This window comes from Furipterus horrens, unplaced genomic scaffold (assembly GCF_987537825.1).
Source record: "Furipterus horrens unplaced genomic scaffold, mFurHor1.1.pri manual_scaffold_4, whole genome shotgun sequence".
In the NCBI taxonomy this organism is placed as follows: Eukaryota; Metazoa; Chordata; class Mammalia; order Chiroptera; family Furipteridae; genus Furipterus; species Furipterus horrens.
In genome coordinates this window covers 200,962,699-200,972,808 of record NW_028327174.1, presented here as the reverse complement: position 1 = coordinate 200,972,808, position 10,110 = coordinate 200,962,699, and positions in this window count along the sequence as shown.

Here is a 10,110-nt window from a genome sequence, read left to right as displayed (position 1 = left end):
GAGGATAGCAGCAGCTGATGTTTACTGAGCCGCTGCTACGTGCCAAGCCTTGTGCTAAAAGCTGATACACCTTATCTCATGGCATCTTCACAGCCACCAAGGAGGTTTGCCTTCCTGTGTGATTATTATTTTCATCCCATTTACAGATGAAGAAACTGAAGCTCAGAGAGGCAAAGCCACTTGCCCAAGGTCATTTAGTAAGTGGCAAAGCCAGGACCAAAACCTACGTCTGCCTGCCTGCCCTGCACCGTGTGAACCCCTCATATCTGGCCCATTGTAGGGACATAAAGTGGCAGCCCCGTGGAGGAGCCTGGCATCTCCCAAGACCCCGCCCCTCCCAGCTCACCTCCCCTGGGCTGCCTCCCGCACCTGCCCGCCCGTTGGCATCTGAGTCTGTGTAACTCCTTTGCTAAGTGGGTTCACAGCCTTTATCTTCTGTGAAACGATCCTGCGAGGCAGCCCTGAGTAGCAGAAGGGAAACAGGTCAGAGAGGGGACATGACTTGTTAGAGGTCACAGAGCACAGGTGAGGAGTATACTGACCAAGAACGCAGAGTGCCAGCCCTCAGCCAGTTTCTGTCCTCTGCCCTCCCTGCAGCCATCAGACTGGTCATGGTGGGCACCCAAGTTGGGCGGGGGCAGAACAAGGTAGGGACGAGAGCTTCTTGGCGGTGCAACCATAAGTAACCATTCCAACCTCTCTGAGTCTTGGTCAGAATTCACCACAGGCCCTGGCACGTGAGCAAATTTTGGTCCGTGGGAGCGTAGGAGAGGGACTATGGTGGACACCAGGTGTGGCAGCCCAGGGCCTTGGGATCCATGCAGGAGACAGCCCCCCCCCCCCCCGCCATGATGGACTGTCCCTCACCCAGGACATCCCACTGGGCTGGAGTCCCTTTGGAGACAAGCCAAAGTGCCCTGCCCATCTCAGACAAGGATTGTTCCTGTACCTCACATCATGGAGGCGGAGCTATGGGGTCCCACAGGGACCGGGCACCACAGGGCTCTGCCTGGCAGCTCAGGGGAGGGGGAGAAGGAGGGGGAGGGGAGGGGAGGGGGGAAGGAAGGGGAGGGGGAGGAGGAGGAGGAGGAGGAGAAGGAGGAGGAGGTCATATGCACACACACACACACACATACTGCTGTCACCATGATGGCAAAGCCTCTTGGCAGAGGGGACCCCCAGGCTGGACCACAGCACCGCCCCCCAACAGCACCCAAGCTGTCGATAATGGGGGAAATTGAAAAAAACAAAACCAGATGCGTCTTTGAACATTCCTGGCAGCCGCCAGGCTCGGAGCGGCATCCCAGACGCGGCTCACTTCCCCTCGCCTGCTGCCTGCCTCCTGCCCTGAGCCTCCCGCCCGCCCCCCAGGCCCCGCCTGGGAGGACGGAGGGCCTGAGCGTCCCTGTGGGTCTCAGCTCGAAGCCCCCCACTCCGTCACATCCCACAGTGCTACATCTCCCGGCCAATGAGTCCCCGAGCTGGCTTTGGCCTCCCCTGAGAGCTGTGTTCCTGGATCTGGCCCCGTGCCCGGACCATGTCTGATGGCCCCCATCACTGCCCCTCCTCTGCTCCTGAGAGGCCGTGGCCTTTGCCAGCCCCCTGGGGCCCCCTGCAGAGGAAATGAGAACCCTGTGCTGTGGGAAAAGGTGACTCATGACAGGGCTGTGACACACACTGCACCCCCACCCCCACCCGCACCCCCAGGCTCAGCAGAGCAGTAGGGAAGGGGCTGGGGCCCTGGGGGGTTTGGGGGGGCACACTTGGAGGGAAGTGGTGTCACCTGCCTAGCAAAGGGACAAAGACCCGGGGTCCAGGCCTGCTGACACCTGCCCCCCAGTCTAGCTGGGGAAGGAATCAGGAGGGGGACCCCGTAGCACAAGCTGAGGGGCTATGGGCCTGTCTCCCACCCGGACACAGAAGAGTTTAAGCTGGATGGCCTCTAACAGACTCTGATTTTGCAGGATTCTAGAACAGTCCCCACCCCCCTCCCCCCACCCCCCACGACGCCATCTCCATCACTGAGGGAAAGTAAAAAATAACACCCACCCCAGCTAATCCTTTCCCGGCTTATACCACGCAGTTCAGCTCTCTGCCGGCTCCTCTGGGGGATGATGGAAATGTGAATTTAAATAGAGTTGTGTCAAAAGAACATTACCCAGCCTGGCCCCAGCAGGCGGAAGCCCTGCGGGAGATGCAGAGCAGGCCCACGGCAGTGCGCGCGTGAGGGAGGCCAGCACCTTCGGACAATTACAATCAGGACGGCTGATTAGCCCTCCTGCTGCCACGCCCCTTCCCACGAGTCTCCTTAATAGCTAGCTACCTGCCTTCTTTGGGGGTGCTGGGTCTGTCCCCTGGGACCAGCCGGGTGGGGATAATCTGGTGGCACCATGATGCCATCCACAATTAACGGGACTCCAAACCAGCTTTCCAGGTGGCCGCTCCTGGCTGGGGGTGGCCGCGAGCCTGGGATAGAATTAGCACGGCTGTCCGCTCTGAGCCGAGGGCTCAGCCGTGGGGCTCTGGGCAGGACAAAGCTGGCGCCGGGAGCTGGGGGCATCCGGGAGGCCCCTGGCCCCCCTGCACAGCCCTGAGTCGACTCCCACGGCTCCCTCACTTCTTGCTCTCTCCCATCACCGGTGCACCCTGGGGAGAAGAGGCAGCCTGCCTTGCCCACTGCTGGGCAGGGAGCAGGGAGTCGGGGCAGGGCCTTCCTTCCCCTGTCCCAGGACCAGAGGCACATAACTCAGCAAGGCCAGCTAGAGAGGTGGGTAGGGTGGCAGCCTGAGCTACTATTAGAGGTGCACCCCCTGAGGGCTCCAAACACCCCCAAACTCAGGTCAGTGGGGCATGGCGGGCTCCTGAGGGGAGAGCCAGGAGCTGGGGGCCCAGCGGTGGGATGCCTGGGGTTATGCCCACTGCCCTCCCTGATGCCGCGGGGTCTGCATGAATAGAGTCTCCTTTGGAGTCGGTCCTAGGAGCTGCTTTTATCCCCAACACCTGCTGGTGATGGTGACAATGATGACGGTGATGACTGTGATAATAGTGGTAGTGATGGTGATGATGGTGATGGTGGTGATGATGATGGTGATGATGGTGATGGTGATGGTGGTGAATCTCGTGTCTACACATGTGTGACCTCTCTGTGCCTCAGTTTCCTCTTCTGTAAATAGGAGATCATAGAACTTAGCTCTGGGTCCCTCAAAGCATCGGGTGAGTTAGCAGGTGGCACGTAAGCTCAGGTCCCGCCTGGCACATGGATCGCCTTCCGTCCGCATTAGCTGATATCATCACTCAATAGGCTGAACCTTACAGGTGAGTTTTGAGTTGTTAAGGACTCGGGGAAATCCTCATGATTGGGGTACAAAACGGTATGGGTCACATAACCTCAACCCAGTGAGACGTGGCGTGTGCCAGAAACTGCTGTCCCCACTTCAGGGTCAAGGTCCTTCTCTGGAGGGAGGGCAAGGCCTAGAGATGGGACACAGACCCTGTGTCACCTCCGTCGGCGCCTTCCCAGGGCAGAGTAGCGGCAGGCACTTCGGAAACACAGGCTACACTAGAAGTGGTGAACAATGTGGGAAGGGACGGAGGCGCAGGGAAAGCCTGCAGACACAGCCCCTCACGGCTGCATGCGGGCCCCCCCCACCCCCGGAAGCAGAGATGCAAATACAAGTGGTTTATTTGGAGGTGACCCTAGGATGCCCTGCAGGGCGGGCAGGAGGTGAGACAGGGAGGGCAGGCAGCCGGCACTGCGTGGGCTGTGTGACAGGCGCAGCTGTGGGCACCTGGGACATAAGTCCCCAGGGAACTCACGGAAAAGGGGGCCACGCCCTCACCGAAGGGCGGGGGAGCAGCCTTATCTATTCTCTTCCCACAACTCGCATCCTTCATGGGCCAAGGGCTGCCCTTGGGAAGGGGGGGCTGCAGTTCTTGGCAGGTTCCAGAACAGTGAGTGCTGGTACCCCTTTGGGTGGAGTTCCCATGGTGCCCGCTGCCCTAGTACATGGTCAGTGTGGAATAAATACCACGGCTGTTTATACCCCAAGGGCCTGCCCACAGAAACACCGCCAAGATCCTCTCCCTCCACATCACGTGTCGGTCCATACAGTTCGATTCCCAAGCTGTCGCTGGTCCCGTGGCCCAATAGTTACAGAGTCTCTGGCATTACTATTTTTAAAAAAAGGACAAGAAGGAACTACCCCAAAATAATAGCCAGGATTGTCTCCAGGCACAGTGATAATAGGTGATTTTTATAATTGGAGAAAACGTATATGAAATTGAAGGGAGAGGCACTGAGGGGAGCTGGGAGCCCTCACTGCCTCCTTCCCACTGCCTGGGAGGGAGAGGGGTCCTTCCCTCCCCTGTGTACCAGTCAGCACGGCTGTGCTAATGCTGTGTAACAACCAACCCACGTACTACACCAGCGTCGCTCTGCCGCTGTGCGGCTCTGCGGGTTCAGGCTGAGCCACGTGTCTCTCTGCCTCCTGGGACCAGCGACTCCCCGGGGTGGGCCCTGCTGCTGAGAGAGGTGAGGGGGGCGGCCCGGAACACTGCTCTCTGCTCCTGCCCACCTTCTCGTTGCCAAAGCAAGTCACATGGTCAAGTCCAACGTTCATGGGGCGGGAGGCATAGAGTCCCCAGGCAAAGGCCATGGGTGCGTGATTCTCTAACAGGATGGGAGGGAGGCCCTGGGAGCAATAATCCCCTCCAACCAGAGCCCCCCTGCACCCAGGACTTCAGGGCTCAGAGTCCATTCTCCAGCCTGGGCCGCTCCCCAGATCCAGACTCAGGTTCCCTCTGTGCCCTTCTGGGACGTCTAACAGATGTCTCAGAGTTGATGTGGTCAGAACAGAACTCCTGATCCCAGCCCCCCACCGAATTCCCCGGGTTCCTCGTCTTGGTGAATGGCAACACGTCCACCTGGGGCAGTATCACCCTCCTCTCCCTTTACCTCCCTCCCCACATCCACTCACGTCCACTCCATCAGCCAGGCCTCCTGGCTCTGCCTCCAGAACTTGTCCCACACTGTCCCATCCCGCCACGTCCAGTGTTGATACCCCAGTCTGAGCGGCCTCCATCTCCCACCAAGACGGCTGCAAGCTGCCTCCTGACTGAGCCTGCCCTCCCCCCGGGCCCTCTAGGAGCCCGCCCTCCCCACAGCAGCCCAAACAACCCTGTGCTACGGTGCATCAGCCACATGACCCTGTGCCACCGTCCTTCAGCCCACGACACGGCCCTGCCTGCAACCCCTCAAGGTAAGGCGTGAGCCTGAGCGCGCTCCCTGCCTGTCATCCCCAGGCCTCGCCCCTCTGCGACCTCACCTCCGCACGGTGTGGCCTGTTCCCTATCCGTCTTGCTCCCACTGCAGGGCCGGGCTCCTGCGCCCCAGCTGGGACCTCTCCCTCAGAGCTGCCCCGGGCAGGCTCCCTCCGGACCCCCACCTCCGCCTCTTCCCCAGCCTCCCCAGCACGCTGCGCGACAGCGCCCAGCTGTATTTTCCCAGAACGCATATCACCGTTGGAAAGTATCTTATTTGTTAACTAAATCAAACACCACGCAGCAGGTGCTCAATAATAAGACTTTGTTGAAAACTCACCAGTGTCTGAGACGGGATGTGAGGGAAGTCGTGGGGAACGAGCGTCCAGCCTGGGAGCCCCGCTGGCTGGGGGCGCCTGCAGGGAGGAGTCCGAGAGAGCCACAGTCAAACCCCTGCTGAGGCCGGCAGCTTGTCTCACGCCAGGAGCAGTCCAGGCCGGCACTACCCCTGGGGTGTCTGCCTGCGGGGCCCTCTCGATCAGCCTCACCTGCCGCTCCAGGTAAGCCTGGGGCCTCAGATAGAAGGCACCTGGATCCCGGGAAGGTGGGGGGACAGAACCCAGCATAACGCAGCACCAGGGGAACGGGCAGACTGGGGAAACATCCCCCTGCAGGTGAAGGAGGAGGAGGAGGAGGAGGAAACTTTCCCTGCGAATGAATGGCCACGGCTTGTGCTCATGAAGCCCTGGGCTTTGAATTTCTCCCGGGCCTCAGGCTGCCAGCAGAGGTATCAGATACGGCCACAGAGGGAAGCAACTGGGCTGTTTTTCATCAGGGCACCAGCCTCTCAGCCCCTGATGTTGGTGGGTGCCAGGTGGCTCAAACTGGGAAGTGGGAAGGGGCAGACTGGGAAATGGGTTGGTGGTGATGGACACGCCCCTCGGCACCTTTCTGAGGTTTGACCGAGACAACAACTTCCTCAGAAGCACAGATGCCAGCGGAGATGCCCTCCCTGCCAGTGTTAAGACGCACCCTCTGGCGGGTGTGACCAGAAGGGAGGACCCCGCTGTGGGCAGAGCTGCACCTGGAGACACGCTGCCCTGCCCACGCTGAGAGCCCCACCGACAGGGGCAAGGGAGGGGCTGCCGTGGATGTGGGTGGAATGAGTGAGTGAATCAGTGAATGACCCAAGTGAGGGAGTGGCAGGGGTTCCCGGGAGAGGCACTAGAGCCACCGTTCCACACTGCGACACTCCCAGGGACACTGGGAGAAAGCCCCTTGTGAGATGTGGGGATCCCGCACCCACTCACCAACAGTGGGGTGTCACATGCTGCAGCCGCACTAGAAAGCAGTTTGGTTGCTTCTCAGCACGTTTAACTCCTCCCCGCCCTGCCACCCAGCAATGCCATTCCTGAGGACGCAGCTGAGTGTGTCGGTGTGCGCGCCGGACCGCGTGTGCAAATGCTCACACCAGCACTGCTCTCACGGCCCCAATGGAGAGAGCCCACCTGTCCCTTCTATTCACAAGGAACACTGGTGACCAAAGTGTTCACTGAGTGGAGGGGTCCCCAAATTCTGCAGCTATGGGTTCTGGAGAAGTGGGTGCAGAAATCAGACCGGAGCTCAGGGCCACGCTGTGATGTTTAAGAGACGTATAACCTTGAGCGAGGTGGTTGACCTTCCCGCACTTGAGCTGTTTCTTTGTCTGTGAAATTGGGGAATCGCAGCATCTGCCTCTTGGGTTCTCCTGAGGAATTCAGGGAGAAATCCAAGTTGCCTGCAGGGTGCCTGGCACCTGGTGTAGGCATTCCGTGAAATGACAGAGAAACAGCTCAAGCCCAAGTCTCCTGCTGGTCGGATTTCCTGCTTGGGCTGAATGCAGCACCCCTAGAGCCCCGCCCACCCCTCCTGGCTGGGGGGGCTCTGGCCTCTCTGTCTCTGTCTCTCCCGGCATCGCTCCCCTCCCCTCTGGGCTCCACTCCTTCCAGCTGTTTTGCCTCGGCTTTCTTGCCTCTCCCCTGGGTCCTGCCCTCGCCTCTATGGCCAGCCTTGACCCTCAGCTTTTCATACGCAGCTAGTCCACCTGGACGTTCTGCTGAATTAAAAACCAGCACTCGCTCCCCCGCTGCTCTGTGTTTGTTGAGCACTGACTACGCATTGGAGGGACCATGGGGAGCCCCGGGACACAAGATGGATGCGCAGGGCCGGCCTGCCCATCGCGGCTGAGCTAGCCCACTCCCGGGCTCCAGGCTTAGCCTGCAGAACCCGGCCCTGGCACAAGTCTCTCTGGTGCCATCCCACGGACACGCCACAGGAGGCCACACACAGCATCCCAGTGGACTCAGAGCGCAGACCTGCCGCCCGGGCACAGCGCGTCTACGCGAAAAGCAGGCATGCACGCACCCACATGCACACTGTCCCTGCTCGTTCTTGCATCTGAGCGGCGGCCTCTCGGTTGTCAGCCCCACTCAGTGTTGACAAAGCAAAACAAAAAATAAAAAGGAAGAAAGAAATCCGTCCTGTCACTTGGACTGCCCCCAGCCTGCTCTGGGCTTGGCAGCCCCCTCCCCCCACGTTCCGCCCCCGTCTTAGTATTATGGGTGTATGTCAAGGTATGTTGGATTCTAAATTAAATGTCAGCCCGCTGTACATTTCTGGCTCCAGCTGCAGCAAATGAGGAGCCGGTGCTGGAGACCATCCAGTTGTTCAGCTCCCCGTGCCTAACAGCGAGGGGTGACAAGCCCATTGAATCACTGCGCAGTAGCTTTCCGTGCCACGGGAAGCCAAGACAAATTTATTTTTAATGATAAATGCAACTGTCAGAGTTAAGTTGAAACAGCTTTGCGGAGAGAGCTGAGTGCCCCTGCAGTGCAGGGCAGAGGCTGGGTGAATGAGGGCCAGGGGTCCTGACCTCCTGACCAGCTAGACCCCCAGGCCCCCGTGAGACAAACACATTGCACATTTGGCTCACGTTCGCTGAGCCCCTGCGCCCACCAGCTCCGCTGCGCTCACTGAATGTCTCAGGCCCTGCTCTAGCCAACCAGGAGGAAGAAAGAGAGCTGGGCTCTGGCCGGGCTGAGACCTGGGTTCAAATTCTGGCCCCATCAGTTGCTGTGTGACCCTGATCAGGTTACTTAACCTCTCTGAGCCCCAGTTGCCTCATCTATAAAAGGAGGATATTAATAACACCCACAGGTTTTGGGTGAGGATTGCGTGAAGTAGATATATTGTTAATGAAAGGTGCCCAGCACGTGGAAAACGCTTACAGAATGGTAGCTATTAATTATATCATTTTACTAATAGCGCTGTTACTCAAGTTATATAACTCACCTTTCGGAGTCCGTTTCTCATCCATGAAATGAGGAGAACCATCACTCCCACGTATGAAGGTGGCTGGGAGGGTGCAGTGTGCCTGGCACAGGGCTAAGGGTTGGGGGGATGTTCAACAGGCCACAGGCAGTCCAAGGGAAGGCCCCTTGACTGTTGTCATCAGACACCCTGGCCACTCACTCTTCCTCATCTCCTTCACTGGCTCTCTTCTTCTCCATCCCTCCACACATGTCCTACGGAGGGGGCGGGGGGTGCCTGCACCAGGACCCTCACAGGCATGCCCTCCATCGAACTGCGGCGGGCGCCTGTCCAAGGCAGCCCGGTTGATGACCTATGATTGACATGTCCAGGGTCTAAAGGATCAGCAGGATGGGTCACAGACCTTCTCTCTGAGATTTTAAACTCAAAATGTTGGTGGGGCCATCACGTCCAGTCAGGAAAAGTAGGAACAGATAGAATCGGTGAGCGGGAGGAAGGAGGGGGAGTGGACTTAGGGGCTAATGCCATGCAGCCTGGGGGTCCTGGGTCCCTGCTCCCCTGAGGACCTGCCTGGTCCCTGAATGCCTTGTCTTGGGCTGGCTGGGAATCCCTGATTCCTCCTGGCTAGGTGAGCACACTGGGCTCTTCCCTGGGGCTCTGGAACAGCTGCTTTGTCAAAAGAAAGTCAGAGGGTGGGTCTGTATCCCTCTGTGGAGCCGGCTCGCATACATCTTAGGGCCAAAGAACAGAAGGCCCCCTCCCCCGCCCCACCCACACCCCAGACGAGGCCCTGAGTGAGTCAGGAGCGTGAAGCACTGGCCGAACGCTGGCGGGCTTGTTCTAAAGCTTGCACCAGGGCTGACCCTTCTTCTGGGTGCTGAGCGGGGCGGGGGGATGGGTGAAGACTGCCCCAGACACGTGTTCACCGCACCCGGCCGGCAGGAAAGGAAGGAACCTGAGCCTGAACAGGTGAGACGACCAGACAGCAAACAGTGCCGGGAGCGGCCGCTAGGTGGCCCCCGCCCTCCCGCGGGCGTGGGAGCAGATCCCCAGCCCGAGTCCTCGGGGCTGCACCTGCTGCAGGCTGTCCTCACGCGCCGCTCTGCCTGTGCTTTGCCTTCTTCCCCAACACCCGACTCGTGCCCCTCCTCCTCCGGGTGTCCCCCCTGGAGCACACCCCCGAACCCCTGCGGGCCCCGCCGCACACTCAGAATCCCAGTTCGGGGTCCGCCTCAGGTCGGTCTTTCGTCTGTGTATAGACGCGGCCGGAGTTTACAGCGTGTCCTCACACGGGAATCACAGACGCAAAGTCCCGGCCACATGCCCGCCGGCCTCACCGCTCCCCGTTAGGAAGGGGGAGGTCATGGTTTCCTCTTCAATGAGGAAACTGAGGCTGGAGAGGACCGGAAGTCTCCCCAAGGCCGTAGCGGGAAACTTTGACACCTGCTCAGGTGCTCCCAGGCACTCTCCGAACGGCACAAGAGCCCCTCCGAAGCGGCTGCTGTCACCCCTTCGGTGCGCACGGGAAACGGAGGCTCAGAG